At 40.7% G+C, this 19,601-nt stretch overlaps 1 long non-coding RNA gene across 1 annotated transcript; it reads left to right on the top strand.

The window, feature by feature from the left end:
- Nucleotides 1-9,914: 9,914 nt before the first annotated feature.
- LOC145428874 (uncharacterized) lies at nucleotides 9,915-11,558 on the top strand. Its single transcript, XR_013909205.1, has 3 exons — nucleotides 9,915-10,025; nucleotides 10,429-10,490; nucleotides 10,710-11,558. It is a non-coding gene; the product is annotated as an uncharacterized LOC145428874 (long non-coding RNA).
- The last annotated feature ends 8,043 nt before the right edge of the window (nucleotides 11,559-19,601 follow it).

Below are 19,601 nucleotides of genomic sequence, written 5' to 3'. Positions count from 1 at the left end.
GGAGCGCCCCCAGAACCTCACGCCCATCCCGGACCCACCCAGGGGCAGCCAGGCTACCAGGTCAGTAACCCACGTCCGTCAGCACAGACCCTCCCCTAGCCCCGCTGCACGCAGCCGCGAGGAAACAGTCACCTGAGAGCCAACAGAGCCCCTAACCGGACATGACCGCTACCCCGGGTTGAGCCCCCCAAGGAAGATGCCTCCGGGGAACCCCCCGACGCCCTAAGCCTGTCCCTACCCCCACACCAATCACAACAGTGAAGGCGGGACCAAACTATGACCCCCCACCCCCACTAGGTGATGGAGCTGATCAAAGGAGCCCAGAGCAATTGATCTGATGTGGTGGCAGAGGCTGTATCAAGACTAATGTAATCTAATAGATAATTTCTATATTGGTTAGAATTAAGATTATTTTTATTTTTCCAGTTCATGAGGACTGTTTTCTTGGCTATGCATAGGGCAGTGAAAACCATATGGGCGATATTCTTTTCTGAAGTGACATTATCTAAGCTACCCAACAAACACACTAAGGGGAAGTTGGAATGTTACATTTCAGACACTTCGATAAGTCTTCACATATCTCGCGCCAAAACTTCTGAACTGGTGGACAGAACCAAAGAGCGTGGATATAATTGTCCGGTGAATTGGTTTGGCAGTGTGAGCAGTTGTTGGTAGACGTAAAGCCCATCTTGAACATCCGATGACCTGTATAGTGCACTCTATGTAATATTTTGTATTGAATTAATTGAAGATTGGGATTTCTAATTAGATGAGAGGTTTTTAAGCAAATCTGAGACCAGAAGTTTAGGTCTAAGTTAACTGATAAATCCGCTTCCCATTTTGCAATAGGAAGTGATATTGATTCATCTGTTTTAGAAAGCATTCTGTATATTTTGGATAGTAATTTGGGGGTTTTAAGAACAAAACATACTTTTCCAATTTCCCTGCTTGCAGACTAATAACCTCTCTCAATTTTTAATTTCAATGCTAATTTCATGTCGTGAATAATTGAATCCATGCCTAGAAGTAATAATTTTGTAAAAATAAGCAATATTATTGCAGATTAACCTATTCAGCAATATGTAAGGTAGAAAAGATTACCTTTTACCTTTTTCTTTTGGCAGACCAGTAAAATGCTGATGTTTGATCAGTGTGGGAAAATGTTACATCAGATGTGGCATGGAGACAAGAAAAAAGAAAACCACCAAAACAAAGAAAGAGCAAAAACACAGCAATGCTGTAGCTAGAGGGGAATGATGCAACACAATTTGAGGTTAGAATATAACAATGTAAGGGCTGTAGTTAAGGTCACAAGTAGTATCTAAATATATAAATCCCCCCTGTTTGAAGCATTTAAAGGCAGTCTTTCCCATGAATTTGAATATATTCATTTGAAGCTTTGTCTCTGCAAAGTAGTAAGCCCCTTCTCACGTGATACCCCAAATGCTGCAAGGGGTCAAGAACAACTCCTAAATATTTTTTTTAAAGTTTCAGAGAACAGTCAAACTAGAGTATGTCACTGACAGTCAGGTTTAACTTTTTCCACATGGTGAGAGAAACCAGGCTTCTGCATTATGCTTCAACTTGGACTCAAACTCAAGAAGCTCCTTTAATTGAATACCGACTGCAGAAATGATTGATACAGTAATAAAATGCATTAACAAATTGTGGAAGAATTTTAGAAAAGTATTCCTAAATGTAAAATTGCTTTGACTATCTTATTGTGTACAATATATAATTTCATCAAATGATTCACATCTAATCTGAATTCAGATTTGAAGAAATCTCTGTGTGTGAAGAACAAGGCTAAAAATCAGTATTAAATGACCATCAGGTGGCACTGTGTCAAAAACAGGCACGATTCTGTCATGGAAATCATTACGTGGGCTCTTCACATTGCCATCGGCAAATGTAGGTTAAAGCTCTATCATGCAAAGAAAAAGCCTTGATGCATGCTCAATCATCCAGGTAAGGAAATCCCAAAAAGTTTATTCTGTTCGTCAGGACGTAGCATTTTCAGTGGGAGAAACACTTCATCAGACTGACTTCTTCAGTATCAGCTGACTGCCGGTTTCCCAAACCTGACAAACAGTACATTTGCACAATGACTCAAACTAGCCCCACTAACAAACAATGGGCTGTAAGGTCACTTTCTTTATCATTAATATGTAAATTGTCAGCAGGGAGTCAAGGAGGCCATTTAAGTCAAAGACTGTCTCTGAATTGAGAAGGGGACCAAAGGGTACATCTTTCATCATCTTACAATACTGAGATTGCAGCCATTTCCCAACTCTCTCTGAATGGAATTCATGACCATTGATCAATGGTTATTGATCAATTCACTTGAAGAATTCACTTGGATGAGTGACGAAATGTTTTTCCAACTGAAAGCGCTACGTCCGAATGAACAGAATCAAATTTTTGGCAAAGAAAAAGCCATCTGAAAATATGATCCAGTAATGCCACTGTCTTTTCTATGGACAAGGCAAAGTGGAAACCTAGGTTCAATCAAAATCTACCCCTCTGATGCGGGCATTCCTTGGTGAATATGGAATTTGCTGAAATGCACCATAAATGCTATATACATGCTTTGGAATTGGCTGGATGGGAGATGTTCCCATTATTGCATATTTTAGTAGGACAAAAGTAGGCTGTTGTTAAAAGAAGATGGGAAGCTGCACAATGATAAACATGTTGCTGTCATTACGTTAAAAATGGCAATCTTATTAAATGCTACATTTTCATAGTTCAAACATTTGATGTTTTCTATGTTCTATTGTGAACAAATATGGGCTTGTAAGATTTGAAAATCATTGCATTCTGTTTTTATTTGCATTTTACACAGTGTCCATGCTTTTTTGAAATTGGGTTTATATTTAAAAATTTTCAGAATTGAGCATCATAAAAGTTCAGCTTTGTTCAAAAGTACATGAAACAGGAGATGTTGGCTGTCCGATTGGCCTCCCTGCTGCTGCGGAGCCTGGGACGGTCTGCTTGCCTCCACTCCGGGGCGAAGGGTAACATCTCTTGGGTCTGGGTGCTGTTTCCCCCTCTGGGGGCGAGGGTACCTGGACCTGGGGTATAGAGTAAATCAAATCAAATCAAATCAAATCAAATCACTTTTATTGTCACATCACATGTGCAGGTACATTGGTACAGCACATGTGAGTGAAATTCTTGTGTGCGAGCTTCACAAGCAACAGAGTTGTGCAAAATACAATAATGTAAACAAGCAAAATACAAGAATGGCTACATCTGAAACTAATAAATATATGTACAATATATAATAGTATATGCATTTCTGGATGTGTATACTAAATATTTTTCTACGTGTGTGTGTGTATATACATATTTTACAAATTAAATAGAGTAAACAATAAAATAAAAAATATAAAAATATACAGAGTTGAATATGTGCAAAACAGTGGCATTACTGTACAGTATGGAGTGCATAATGTTGAAGTTCCAGTAGTGAAGCTGAGGTGTCTATGACATGTTCAGCAGTCTGATGGCCTGGTGGAAGAAGCTGTCTCTCTGTCTGCTGGTTCGGGACCGGATGCTGCAGAACCTCCTTCCTGATGGGAAGTAGTCTGAACAGTTTATGGCTGGGGTGACTGGAGTCCTTGATGATCCTCCCCGCTTTCCTCTGGCCCCGCTTCCTGTAGATGTCTTGGAGGGAGGGAAGCTCACCTCCAATTATCCGTTCAGAGCACCGCACTACTTGCTGGAGAGCTTTGCGGTTGTAGGCGGTGCTGTTGCCATACCAGGTGGTGATGCATCCAGTGAGGATGCTCTCAATGGCACAGTGATAGAAGGTCCTGAGGATGCGGGGGCTCATGCCGAATCTTTTCAGTCTCCTGAGAAAGAAGAGGCGCTGTATGTTTGGGGAGTGTGATTGTGTGTACATGTCAATTTATGTCAATCCTTACGTTGGGTGAGTGCTGAGTGTTTGTATATGTGTGCATGAGGGTGGGAATGCATGTTTGTGTCTGTGTGTGCCTGTTTGTCTGTGTCTATATGTCAGGTCGGGTCTTAGACTCCACCTCTCTGGGAACTCCCAGGCCCTCCAAAGTGTGGAGGCCTATCTCCCCTCACCACACTCCCTGCCGGTGACTGATGCCCTCAGGGGTCGGTGCATTGGTGGTTCTTGGTGTCCGGGGCTGGGCGCTCAGGTATGTACCAGCTCACTCCCGGTGGCTACTTGGCGGGGCCTGGCGCCTGTTGCTTGGTCAGGCCTCCTCCGGGGTGCGGGGGGCCCTCAGGCCTTCGGCCTCTGGGCCTGCGGCTCGGTTCACTCTGGCACAGCTGGCTGCCGGCAGAGCCGGCGGGTACGCTGGTGCAGCCCCCTCTAGCTTCTGCTCGGTGGCTACTAGGTGACGCCTCGTCTGGGGATCCTCAGCCCTTCCCATGAGGGTGGCACGGATGCCCCTCCGGTGGTCCTCCTTGGGCTCTCGCACTCTGGGGCCTCTGGATGTCTGGGGCCTGGATCTCCTCCATGCCTGCTTCATGCCCTAGGGGACAGGGCTATGGCTCTCTACATCCTCTTGCAGACCATTACATGTGGAAACCATTTGAATACAAGCGCGCTGATCCACACAGGTGTGCACACGGGTGTTCACTGCTCGTAGACTTAAATTACACCTTTCTTGGCTGCTACTTCAAAGCACATTGTGCGCTGTCTGTCCCACGTGCTGCACAACAACATTGAATATTTAGTATTTACTGCTGTTTACACTTAGCTAGATTAGATGCGATGGTGTTGTGTTTAGTATGTTGCTTTGGTTTTTTTTGCTTGTTTTCTCTTCTTTCTCTCTCAACAGGTGATCCAGGAGATTTTTTTTTCCCTTTCTCAATGTCCCTCTCCCCTTCTGTTTTTCTTTTCCTTCCTCTTTCTTTCTCCCTTTCCTATCCCTCACTCATGTCTGTCCTGTCTGTAACAACTGAAAATAAAATAAAATAAATAATAAAAACAAAGGTCGATCAAATGGACCATTACGGCAATGCCACGATGATCCATTCGGCAAAATAAATCCATTGGGTATCCTTGTTGGTCTTCAGACAACAATTCTGAGGCTAAAGAACCAAATGGGACAGGCAAAGAAAAACAAAACAGTACATTAAACAGTTCAATCTAAAGCATCTTAGAAATGAGAATGTTGACTGCTGACTGGATAACACTTCAGATACAAGCACCAGTTATATGCTTGCACCAGATTAGAGAGCTCATTTTACCTATATGAAACCCACTGGTTAACTTACAAATGATAGCAAATCATTATGCAGCTTTTGAGCCTGAATGCGCTGAAACACCCGTTTTGATTTTGTTTTTTCCCCAGAATAATTAAAGTAGTTGTTGTAGTTTTGTAATATACTTGAATCTAATGCATTTCCACAGCTAGAGTTTGTTTTCTATAGTCTGAATCAGATGATAAGTTTGGTTTCTTTGCACACATAGAAAACTACTTCTCTACAAACCACGAAAGAATACTGAGTGCTTTTATTGGCCAGGTTTTTGTGCTTTACGAGCAACCAAAGTTATTACAGCAAGAAGCTACCGTTTTCTGCACTAGTGAATAATGTGGAGAATTTACATCTATTAATTAGAGATGGACCGATCCGATATTACATATCGGTATCGGTCCGATACTGACCTAAATTACTGGATCGGATATCGGAGAAAAATAAAAAATGTAATCCGATCCATTAAATATCACGAAAGCACCTCACAAAACTTGCAACACGCCGTAACTCACCTCAGAACGTTAGCACGTCGGAGCAGTATGCATCACCTGATAGAGCGGCTGTGGCATGCGGGACCTGTAGGTGGTCTGGATAGCATTTGGAGCTTCGCTAGCAACCCGGCATTTCATCTCCGACAAAGTTATCCCGAGAGAAGTAAAGCAAGTGTGTAAGTCCATCTCTGAATGTTTGTAAAGCATTCCTGCGTTAAGCTTAACAAACGATATATGGAGCGACTGCCTCTCCTGCTGCTACTTCAATCATGAAACTGCTTAACGATCAGCTGATCGGCTTTTCTGTCGCGAGTCCGTGTCTCTAGTTTGCTTTTGGCCCACTTTGCACCAGAAAGAGGAAACCAGCGGCTGAACAACAGCAGCACGTTTAAGCTTGATCAGCTATTGTTAGAATGTATTTAATATTACTTTCTACTCCAGGATCTTTTTCTACGTAGCTGACGCTGGTAACTGTGCAGGGGCGGATCTAGCAAAGTTTAGCCAGGGGGGCCGATAGGGCATTAACAGGGAAAAGGGGGCACAAAGACATACTTTTCTTTCTTATTCTCATTTAAAATGTCTAGCTTTTAATAAATAATTATCTGACACCCAAAGTTTTAATTTGATGTAAAATGAATAGAAGTCAATTACTGTATATAGTAACTATTAAGTCTAATATATATACCCTAGTAAGCTATAGTACTTTTTCCTTTGGGAAGGTACCATCTGTGCAGTCTGCAATTTTGTTGAAGAAAGATGTTGAATCTATTTAATATTTCTTGAAAAATAATTGATTTCTGTGCATTTTTTTTCACACTGCATCAAATTAAGGTTGATTACGTCGATTAAGCATCATGAGGTGGAGCGTGAGGGGTGGTTCCTTATTTTTTATTTATTTATTTTTGTTGTTGCTGGGAGTTGGAACCCTATTAGTTAGGTTGCTTAATATTTATGCTAAGTACTCTTTAAAATACCAGAATAGGGAGGATGGTGTAGGTTTAAGTTTATTAGATTGATCAGTATTGCTGAACTATGAAATATATTTTTTTGCATACAGGTATAACAGAATAGCTTTAGTGTACTTGTTGTTTTAAACTTGAGTATGAACTTATACAAAACGCAGCAAGATATTTAAAAAACAGTTTTGTTGATTAAATAACACTATATCGGATTCATATCGGTATCGGCAGATATCCAAATTTATGATATCGGTATCGGTATCGGACATAAAAAAGTGGTATCGTGCCATCTCTACTATTAATCATATTTATTTGGACAAAATTTTATAGTTTGTGCATGCTTCACATCAGTGGTACTCTGCTGCATCCTGGAATGCAAAGTATACCTGGTTACAACAATGCATCTGGCTCAAACTTGGAGTGAACATCTGGCAGTTTGAGTTTGGATCCCATTCTCACCATAAAATAACCACTGTGGTGTTTGTTTGGAACTGGACTGAGACCACCTCCTCTTGATATCTTCATGCGGTTGATTTCCTCCACACACAAGTATAATTACTGTGTTACATCTGCACAAACAAGCTTTAAAGGAACACTAAAGCTTTAAATGGAGTATTTTGACTTTGGGTATTAGCAGTTGGAATTAAAGCAAAACTTTTTATATATTTTTATTCCCAGACATCATTTAAATAAAATCTTTTCATCCAAAATGGGGAAAATCTTTTATTCACTTGTGTTTTTCAAGTGTGATGCACAGGACATACTGTACGGCGTAGGCATCAATATCTTTATAAAGCAAAGGTTATGTGTTTCATCAGTAATACAGCTATTTAAATCATTGTCTATCAATAACAGTAGCAATAAACTATTTTCTGATGTACAACCCACTATTCTTGTGCCACTCCTTTTCCTTTCATTGCTTTGACAGTATTATTTTTTTTAATGTCATATATTTCATGTAACTAGTATTTCAGACACTTTTACTGCTCCAGAGAGTAAACAGTGAAAACATGATGGTGTCTGTGACTTTAAGATAGTTAACTTATGACATCAAAGATTATTTTTGCCATAATAGGATTGATGTTGGTGTGATTTCTACAATAAATAAGTTACTATGTATTCATGTTGAAATGAAAAGGGACATAGAGACAATAGCATTAAGGGGGGTTTTTTTTGTTAAAAAAGAAAAGCAGGCATTGAAAGTTCCCAAGTAGTCACAGTGAGTCTCTTGTCTATTACATGAAGAAATCTGGGGAGACCCAAAGCATGATAGCTGTCTCTTAAGTGTTTTTGGTGTATGGGTTAAGAGTATATAGTCTGAGGGTTTCAGCCTCTGCAGTGAGCATGTGTCTATCAGTGAGAACCTGCACTGTTTACAGCTAAGTCATGTCATATGGTTGCCAAGTGAATTTGCAAAAAAGTTGAATCTGTCATTGTACGGCTGGAAGTCCATTTGAATATTTGAACAGGGGAAGGGTTCAGACATTCGAGATCAAGGATATCGCTGCTCCCCAGGCAGAATGTAGCCACGGAGTCTATCAAAACTCATTAAGTAAGTGTAGAAAAGATGTAAGATGGCAGGAAGTATCTTAATAACGGAGACGTTCCACACATGCCTTTAACACTAGGAAGGCCCAGAGCCCAGCCATTTGGCTTTTCTACCTTTAAAACCCGGAGAGCAGCCAAATGGCTGGTAGGCTTTTAGCTAAGCTTTAGCTTCAGGCAAGTGGAAGCTAAATTGGCTAGTCATTCATATGTAAATTGGGTTGTTACCTGGGAATTCTGGAGGGAGGGGAGTGGGGGTGTGTGGATGAGGGGGTGGGGGAGCTGCTAAAAGCGGTGAGCTTCCTTTTGTTTCATCTTGATGCATTCTCAATCATCCAGGGAAACAAATCTCCAAAAGTCACCAACTTGGAGTGTTTCAGTTTGCCATCTTAGGGAGAAATCAACACACATGGGTGTATGTCCTTTGTTGCTGAGATTTATTGATAAAAACAGTACAAAAAATCAACCATTTGTACACATTTTTACAAATAATTATAAAAAGTGAGTGAGTACATTTCAACATTTTCAGCAATCACTCACAATCCTGGCACTGCCATGGTATCTGTAGTCTGCATTTACCTTGGCTTGGCTTCCTGATCAATTGTCCACTACCAAAAGGAAGCCAAGCCCTGTGATCACACCTTGTTTTGTTGTAAAGGGTGGCAGGGCTTGGCTTCCTTTTGGTAGTGGAGCATTGATCAGTCGTCCATTGTGGCATCAATGTGATCACACCTTGTTTTGTTGTAAAGGGTGGCAGGGCTTGGCTTCCTTTTGGTAGTGGAGCATTGATCAGTCGTCCATTGTGGCATCAATGTGATCACACCTTGTTTTGTTGTAAAGGGTGGCAGGGCTTGGCTTCCTTTTGGTAGTGGACAATTGATCAGGAAGCCAAGCCAAGGTAAATGCAGACTACAGATACCATGGCAGTGCCAGGATTGTGAGTGATTGCTGAAAATGTTGAAATGTACTCACTCACTTTTTATAATTATTTGTAAAAATGTGTACAAATGGTTGATTTTTTGTACTGTTTTTATCAATAAATCTCAGCAACAAAGGACATACACCCATGTGTGTTGATTTCTCCCTAAGATGGCAAACTGAAACACTCCAAGTTGGTGACTTTTGGAGATTTGTTTCCCTGGATGATTGAGAATGCATCAAGATGAAACAAAAGGAAGCTCACCGCTTTTAGCAGCTCCCCCACCCCCTCATCCACACACCCCCACTCCCCTCCCTCCAGAATTCCCAGGTAACAACCCAATTTACATATGAATGACTAGCCAATTTAGCTTCCACTTGCCTGAAGCTAAAGCTTAGCTAAAAGCCTACCAGCCATTTGGCTGCTCTCCGGGTTTTAAAGGTAGAAAGGTAGAAGCCTGGGCCTTCCTAGTGTTAATTTGAATCATCCAAAATGCATTGTTCATCCTTTTCTGCTTTGTGCCTACTTGATGGATTAGCTCTGTCACCGAAAGGTTTTTGTTGTCTTTCTGAAAGGTTTTAATTTAATTATGTGTGACATCTAACCAGGGGCGATTTTAGCCCATTTTGATGATTGAAATGATTCAAAGCACCCCCAAAGATTTCTTACTTTTTTTGACAATATTTTTAGTTGTGTGACACACTACTAAAAATATAAAAAGCATACAGTACTGTACTTGTTTGAGACGTAACATTTTAACAACAAAAGTATAGATAACCCCCCCTCCCAAAATGGTTTGTTCCAGCTCTCCCCTGCTCTATCGCTCTTGCTGCCAGAGCGATGGTGGCTGAGACGCAGCGGAGCGGAGGTGTAAGTACCTGGCTTAAAACAGGACATATTAGCTGCATTTAACCTTCAGTTACTCTTTATATAGTTAGGTAGGAGTCAGACCATGTTTCTTTTTAGCTGAAAAACATTACACCAGGTAACCTGCAGTGTTGAAAACGTGTTTTCCGACGATGTTTGCTACCCTTCAATCCGTCTTGCTCTGTAGTAAATTCAGCGACATTTCACCGTCCTGTTGCTAACATTGAAATGTATACAGCCTATTTAAAAATCTAAAACTTTAAATTATCCGTAGCCTGCTGTTGTTACCACTGTCCTGTTTGAAATGGATACTAACTAGCTAACTGACTGGATGCCCATTAACCTTATAACTCCTGTTGTGTGTGTGTGTGTGTGTGTGTGTGTGTGTGTGTGTGTGTGTGTACAGAGAGACAGCCAGGTTCATAATGGATATGAGGAAGTTTTTTCAAAATAAGGAGCCACATTCAGGTAAAATTGTAAAATCAAATGATCCGTTAATCAAGGATAATGTTGGATCAGTGTTTCAATATTTATCTTTTATTAGATGTTCATGTGGTTTGGTTATTTGCCTTTTGGTTGAAAGTACACTGAGAGTGGACTTTTTTATTAGTGATCTTAATAGTATTTTTTCATATTAATTTAATTTTTCATCTAATTGAATACAATCTATTTGTGTATGATTGTCAGTCCGAAGAGGGAGAGAGGAAAGAGGGGAACGTGAGGAGAAAGTACAAGGTCAGGAAGAACCAGGTAAGAAAACAGAGAGGGAACAGTGACAGGCACAACAGAACCTGTTAAACTGACAAAGAGAAAAAACCTGATTTTACTCAACACAATCTGGAAGTTGTGTTCTCCCTATATTAAAGCTGCTATACAAAATCTGTAAAACAAACTGGGTTGAAACATTTTTGACCCTCTTTAACGACATTCCAACATAACATTATCATTGATTGGGGAGATTAAAATTAATGATATATTTTTATGTGGTTCAGCCACAACTCTACTAAAACCTCAGCTAGTAATAGGTAGGCCAACTTTTGGACCGTCCAGTTGTCTGTATGACTGCTGCAGTACGTACATCACATTTGCACACTATCAGAAAGTGCCAAACAGCCCTGGTGGAGTGAGGAGCTGTAAAGAGAAGCAGATGTTCTGTTTATATTCTAAAAATGTTTTAAGCTAACTTGTTTCAAAGATTTTGTACAGCAGCTTTAAATGTTTTCCAAAAGCACACATACGCTTATCAGTGTTTCTCAAACTTTTTACAGTGTCAAGCTCTCCTAAGTACCACTATGAAAGCATGAAAGTCATAAATCTTACAACACAAAATTATTATTATTAAATTAGTAAAATTAGTATCTGCATACATTGTATACATTGTATACATTCTACCACAGCCAAAGTTGCCTCCAATTTTATAGTTTTTATTAATATTATGTAATTTATTTGTAACAATTTATTCTGTTTTGGGAGTGTTTTTTATGTATCTGTATTATATTATACATACATATTAAAAGTGAATCTCTGTCCAAAAAATGCACTCAGTTTACTTTTTACTCACTATGAGCATCACTCATTATTCTCCCCAGTAATTAAGGTTAGGATATGTATTTATTTTTTATTCCAATCCATTCTTCTTTAGCAGCATTTAAATAACCTTTATCAGATTTGATGGTTTTGTTACAGACTTTTCAAAAAAGTGTTTTGCTTTTCTTTCACAAATGTGGGGATTAAATTGTGTGAAAATGTACAAAACAGTGATGCCATGTTTTGTGACGAGGACCCAGGCACAGAGAGACTTGAGGAATTTAAGAATCTTATGATTTAATAAAGAAATTTGCAGACTTGCACAGAGATGGTAAAATTATGATGACTGATAATGAAGACAACAGACGATGAGGACAGGGAGGAACAGGGGTTTAAATGCACCAAAGTGACAGTCAGAGAGAACTCGGGACAACATTTAAGGATGCAGGGACTGACAGAGACAGGTTTATCTTGCCTGGCTGGGCAGCTCTCTGGGTGCTCAGCACCCCCAAAGCTCTGATTCTAGAATCGCCCCTGCATCTAACAAAGATATAACTCACATCTATCCCTTTATTTAGGGAACAAAAATGTGTCTCTTGATTTGAACAGGTTACAGTCCTCAGCATTGGTACTTCCTCAGTGAACATTTATACCAACCAAGTTTAAAGGAAAATATTATTTTGTTCTTGGCCTGTCCTTTTAAGCCATGTGGTTATTGTGCAACCATCTCAAGAGTCTCTCTGGGTTCTTTATGTCTTCAGCTGTAATGTAGATAACAACTATAAAAGCTTTTATATGTGCCAAAATATTGAAATATGTCTCTCAAAATATAAATCCTGAACTTGTAGCTAAATAACTGCACATTTCAGGGTTATTATTATCTCATTATATGCTATTGTATTAGACTTCTTGTCAGGGTCCTGGGTCGGAGTGACCCAGGATCCCTGAGCAGTTATGAATTATATTATTATGGTATGTATATTTGGTGTTGCTGTCCTTCTTCCTGTTTGCGCGCGTTTGTGTGTATATGTGTTTCTGCGGGCGCCTTCAGGCCTGGTGGGTGTGGCCCTGCTGGCGGACTGGCACACGAAGCCACACACCTGCTGCTGATCAGGCCTCGTTGGGGGAGCTACTTAGGAGAGTCTTGGAGCTCCCACCGATGCAGGATCATTTCGTGAGACTTCCCGTCAGTTCTCCAGCTGGTCTGTTTGTGTTATGAGTGGCTGTGTGCAGACAGGAATAGGACCCAAGGTGCAGACTCCGGAGACAGTCGTGAACTCAAAACAGCTTTAATGTAAAACTCAAAATATAACATAACTGGAAAAAATCAAAATAAACTTAAACCAGAGGACTGACAGAACACACAGCTAGGTAAACGGTAGATCACGACACAGACACAAAGAAACACAGGGCTTAAATACATAGAGGGAGCAATCAGGGAATGGGTAACAGGAGGGAAACACAGCTGGGGCAAATCAGGCCTAACGAGACAAGGGGAAGCAAAACCAGACACATTAACATCAGACATGGACTTTCAAAGTAAAACAGGAAACATAACACAGACTCACAGGCAGGCACTATAACAAAGGGAACAGAGACGTGGGACCAGGGCAGACACAGACACTGACTGGACGTGGGAATATAGCAGACAGGGGAGACAGCAACTAAGGAACACAGACAGAAAACCAGAACACTAAAACTCTAACCAAACCCCACCCAGAGAACCTTAACTAAGAATAATCCTAAAACCCGTAAAGCAAAGCTAGAATATAATGAAATAACAAAATCAAAGAACCAAAAAACACAAAACACTGGGTCAACGACCCAGGGACCCTAACAGTTTGTGAGTGTGAGCTTACCAAGTGAACTGAGGGTGCTAACTACTCCCAGGAAGGATTGCTGGACGAGAGGGCAGCAGACACAGTGCACTGGCACGAGGGAGCAGACACATGAGCTCAAACACTGGGAGAAGACACAGAGTGGAAGTCGGGAGCACACAGGGATGTATTATTGTTGTGTATCAGTTCCATCACTGTAAATAAACGCACTGCTTGTACATAGAGCACCGCGCCTGGGTCCTCCTTCCCCCCACCCCCCACGGTTTGCCATGCCAAACCGTGACACTTCTGAAACCCCACAGACCTTGAAACTTTACCAAACAGATGGATGTAGTGGAGATATTGTGTTGAACTGAAATACAATATTTTAACAGCTTTTTGAAATTGGCAAATATAGCATCTTTTCATTTACGTTTATTTTTACACTGTTTATTTGTCTGGTACTTACAAAATTAATTCAAAGAACAAATAATTTCACTGGGTATTGATGTTAATGTTAATAAAAAACCTGACATGATGCAAAACTAGTTCAAAATGTCATTGTACTAACTGGCTTCATTCACACCCACTGAAGCGTTTCCTAACAGTATTTTACAACAGACGTTTTCTGCTTTCCCTGAACAACAATAAAGCAGATTTCATGAACAACACAACTGTTTAAATCATTAGCTTGCAGCTACATCGATAATAATAATGAAAATAATAGTAACAATAAAAAGAGAAGCATTAGGATAGAACCTAAGAGTGTAAAGAGTTCTTCTTAGGGTTTCTTTCTTTCTTTCTTTCTTTCTTTCTTTCTTTCTTTCATTGCTTTAAGGCCAATATTTTTTTTTTAAGTATATATTGTAATTCTTTTTCCTTTAACTACTGTGTCAGATAACAGTACCAAAAACAATCCACTAATGAAAAATAACAGACAGCTTCACAAACACAGGCTTCTGACCTCGACTGAGACTGAGACAAAAAGCTAAAAATTCCTTCAGCTGCAAGATTTTTGAGGTTTTCTTGCATGCGTTACCTATTACAAGGCCTCGAGTATTTCAACTGGATTCAAATCTGGGTTTTTTTCCCCACTGGCCAGTCCGTAACAGTTGACTTCTTTTTTCTGAGCCATTCCTGGTTGGATAGACAAGTGTGTTTAGGATCAATCTTACATAGAGACATCCACATTTATAACTTTTCTGTTTTTTTGTAGTCACATTTAAGCCAGTCAGATGCTGAATTATGAGGACTCATATCATTCCCTTTAGACTTAAAAAACTGACACTAGCGCCTCTCTGTTGGCATGCCTGTTGATAAGCTAGAGAATTGATTCACATGCTGTGTGCCTTTTGCTGGTTGGTTAAAAAAAAACAAGACCGCACAGCTATCATTAAAAAAAAATAACAGAAAAATTGTGTTTTCTTAGTCTTTTTGGCTGCCAAAAGAATGTTTCTGTTAAAGCTTGAGAATTTGCAAGCCAACGTGTTTTGCAATAAATGCTTTTATCCTTCTGGAAGTGATATGATTAGCTCTACTAGCAGTAATTCTGGAGCAATTTGTGACTATGTTTTGAAACATAATTCCAACATCCCTGAATCACAAATAATGATTGATTTGCTTGTGCCAATTTTTCCCCTTATGTAGATCAAAATCTTATGATGATGAAAAGTTCATTGAGGACCTGAATTTTACACCCCTAACTGCATCATCTTCAAGTACTACTTAATATGCCAGTTTTATACTATGGTATAATAGTGCAACCTAAACTAAACTGACTTCTTTGTCAAAATTCTGTATACATAGAAAAAAACAAAAAGGTCTTCAGAGAGTGCACCCTTCTCCAAGGTTAATACTCTACATACCAGTAGCCCTGACATCACATCTGATGAAGACCCTCGAGAGGTTAGTTCTAAACCATCTGCGCCTCCCTGGTGAGGTCTTCATTGGATCCGCTGCAGTTTGCATCGGGGTGGAAGACGCCATCATGTACCTCCTGCACCGAGCTCTGATCATGTTTTTTGATTTCTCCAGTGCTTTCAACAGCATCCAGCCACGACTTCTGAGGGACAAGCTGGAGCTATCTGGAGTGGACCACCACATGTCCCAGAGGGATACATGTCCCTCATCTCTCCTCCACTCGCACACTGAGCACCGGCTCCCCACAGGGCTGTGTGCTGAGCCCCCTCTTGTATTCTCTCTACACCCACGACTGCAGTTCGACCCACAACAACACTCTCGTTATCAAGTTTGCTGATGACACCACGGTAGTCGGACTCATCTCGAAGGGAGACGAGGCAGAGTACAGAGAGGAAGTCCTGAAGCTGGCAGCATGGTGTTCAGAAAACAACCTGGCACTGAACACTAAGAAAACTAAAGAGCTCATTGTTGACTTCAGGAGACACAGCACCGACTTGGCCCCCCTCTACATCAACGGGGAGTGTGTGGAGAGGGTCCACACTTTCCGGTTCCTTGGTGTCCTCATCTCTGCTGACATCTCCTGGACAGACAACATCTCAGCGGTCATCAAGAAGGCCCAACAGCGGCTGCACTTCCTGAGAGTCCTCAGGAAGTACAAGCTGAACTCCAACCTGCTGCTGACCTTCTACTGCTCGTCCATTGAGAGCCTGCTAACCTACTGCATCACGGTATGGTACGGCAGCTGCACCAAGGCGGATAGAGTGAGGCTTCAGAGTGTGGTCAAGACAGCACAGAAGATCATCGGCTGCCCTCTCCCCTCCCTGATGGACATCTATTCCTCCCGCTGCCTCATCAGAGCAGCAAACATTATCAAGGACAGCTCCCACCCTGGCTTCAACATGTTCAGCCTGCTTCCCTCAGGGAAGCGCTACAGGTGCATCAACACAAGAACCCACAGACTCAAAAACAGTTTCTTCCCCAAAGCGATAACCACCCTGAACTCACACATGCACAGATAACACAGCCCCCCACTTCCCACTTCCTCTATGGACCACCACTGTGCAATATCAATTCTATGTGCAACAGCTCAACTGTATATACATAACACTATTTATACCAATTCCATTTGCAACAACTCAACTGTATATACATAACACTATTTATTACATAATACTTAATACTGTCCATATGTACATAGCACTGCAGAACTGTACCCCCCCCCCCCCCCCCCCCACACACACACACACACACCCCAGCATGTTTACACTGAGTAGGAGATGCTCTGTATCTCATTGTACAACTGTATAGTGACAATAAAGGCATTCTATTCTATTCTATTCTATACTGGACTACCTGACAGGACGCCCACAGTATGTGAGGACACAGGGCTGTGTCTCTGATACGCTGGTCTGCAGCATGGGGGCCCCAGAGGGAATTGTGCTGGCATTGTTCCTCTTCACCCTCTGCACTGCAGACTTCTCCATCAACTCCAGATCAACCTACAGATGTTCTCTGACAACTAGTCGGCCTCATCACAGGTGTGGACGACTCAGTGGACTCTGGACGTTGTGTACTGGTGCCAGCAGAACCACCTGCTGATCACTGCCAGGAAAACCAAGAAGTTGGTGGTGACTTGAGGCGACTGTTGTTGTGATTTCGCGCTATATAAATAAAATTGAATTGAATTGACTTCTGGAGACACAGACCCACCACACTGACACTAGTGAACATCCAGGGAGTGGACATTGAGATAGTGGACTCTTATAGGTACCTGGGTGTTCACCTGAATAATAAACTGGGCTGGAGCCACAACACTGAGGCTCTTTACAGGAAGGGTCAGAGCAGACTCTACCTGCTGAGGCGGCTGAGGTCATTTGGAGTCCAGGGAGCGCTTTTAAAGATCTTCTATGACTCTGTGGTGGCATCTGTCAGTTTTTACAGTGTTGTATGTTGGAGCTGCAGTTTATCACCAACTGAGAAGAAGAGGTTGGATAAACTCATCAGGTGTCAGACTGTACAATCAAAACAAACACAGACATTTACATCAGTGCTGTAATTTGCACTAATCCACCGAACAACTACTACTGTTATAACTTGCACATTATTTTTCTCAGTTCATATTTTAAAAAAAAAACACTATACTTTCATCTTAATAACTGTACAGTACTCGGTTTTTGTAACTATTGTCCATGATGTAAATATTTTTTTCTGTAAAAGTTGTGTGTCTTTCTGTTCTGTGTATTGTTCTGTTTGCATATGTGCTTTTCTTCTGCTGCTGTTACAACCAAATTTCCTCTTGTGGGACAATGAAAGGATTATTCTATTCTATTCTATTTCAACAGAGCGCTAACAGACTGAAAATATCTCAAACATACCTTGAGTTGTTGAGCATTGGCTCAGGGTTTGGGGAGTAATAAAGTTACTATGCAGGTAGTTTGAGGGGGGAAAGTAGCACTATTTCAATAGAACACTGCCTTTTTATAACGCTGACACATCTGTAGAAGTCTTTGTACTGGCTCCTATTCTGGAAAATAAATACAGGCTTTTCTTTAAAATAAAGTATATCCCGTCTCAAGATCAATATAGATTAATAGCCTTCAATGATTGTTTAATACTTTTGTCTTTCTCCAAAATAACAGATTGACCCTTATAAAAATTATATCTGAGCATGAAAAACATTAATCCAATTTTCATCCATTGAAACTTCATAGTACCAGAACTTCCCTATTCACAGGGTAAGCATTTTTACAAGTGCACTTGCATAGTACACACATAGAGAAATTAAGTTAAATTTATAAAAATGCAAAAATATGTCTCAGATTGCAGAGGCATAGTATGAGATGAACAGGACAGACATTTCCTCTACATCCGGAGGTGGATCAAGGAACTTAACAAATACTAAGAAAGTAGCACATGAGTGCAGAATATCTTTAACACATTTCCATTTGTTTTGCAATTTTAAGAGTGAGGTCATGCTTTAAAACCGGCTGCACAAGATGATGAATGTACTCTTTTTAGTTCTGAAGGGACATGGGGGCACTTCCCAAAGTCTGACATGCATAGGTCAAAGTGTCACCTGCGGTATCCTCTTTAGTCATGCTGGTTACCACGAGTGCTGCAGAAGAACTCGACTGTTAGCCAGATACTTAAACTGAAATTACATCTCAATAACTTGGGTGTTAACTCATTCATTACCAAACTGTATGAAATGATGTGACTCATAGTTATAGTATATAAGACTGGACAGGCCTTGGATCCCAAAGTCTGTCCATGAAGCTGACGCTGCATATCAAATGCTAACCCTATTCTAGAAATGAAAAGGAAATTTATTTTGTGTGCATGCGTGTTTTTCCAAGATTTCCAACTGTGTGTGTTCTGCCAAGATATCTGAGAATATGATCCATCAAGACACACAGCAGGTTTGAATGTTCATCAGCGGGACTTGTCATTTCACTGAAGTACACAGTTATGACATTTGATCACAGTGTCAATAATTAATTGCAGAATTTGAAACTCTTGGAAAATCCATCACATTTCTCATTTCATTTTGGCAACAATAGTTGGGCTCAGGCCTTTAGTTCGACGTAAAGGAATTCTTGATGTTTAAGCACATCAAGAGCTTATGGATAATTTCATGTTCCCAACATTAAGGGGAACAGTTTGTGGATGACACCATCCTGTTCCAAAATGACTTCCCAGTAGTGCAAAGCAAGGTTCATAAAGACATGGATGAGTGAGTTTGGTGTGGAAGAATTTGACTGGCATGCACAGTCCAGTCATTTACCTGATACAACACCTTTGGGATGAATTAGAGTGGCTGTTGGACAGAAGGCCAGCTGAGGCCTTCTGCTTCAGCATCAGCATTCCCATAAACACACTGCCTAACTGGTGAAAAGCGGTTCTGGAAGAATTGAGGATGTTATAACTGGGACAACATTGAATTCAATCCAATTCAAATAAACTCAATTACCAACTCTCAAGGAGCTTTATATTGTAAGGTAAAGACTGTACAATAATACATCATATTACACCATAGGGATTGAAAATGAGACTGAATAAATATGACCTTACAAAACTAATTTCACTGAAACTGAATTGCATAGTGACTTAATGCAAACAGAAAATAGATGTACTTACTGTAACCTTAACATTTATTATCAAAAACACACACACATCTTCACATGCTGCCTCGCCAACAACTTACAGCCATACCATTCTAAACATCCTGGATCTTGTCTAAGTGCTATGTGGGGTTAAGCTTTGTTTAGTCTTTGATGGGAGACTGCCTGCATATACCAGGTGATTACAGCTCAGG

The sequence above is a fragment of the Astatotilapia calliptera genome, chromosome 5 (assembly GCF_964374335.1).
Source record: "Astatotilapia calliptera chromosome 5, fAstCal68.1, whole genome shotgun sequence".
Classification (NCBI taxonomy): Eukaryota; Metazoa; Chordata; class Actinopteri; order Cichliformes; family Cichlidae; genus Astatotilapia; species Astatotilapia calliptera.
Note: the sequence above shows the minus strand (reverse complement) of the source record. Positions and strands in the feature narration are given on the sequence as shown.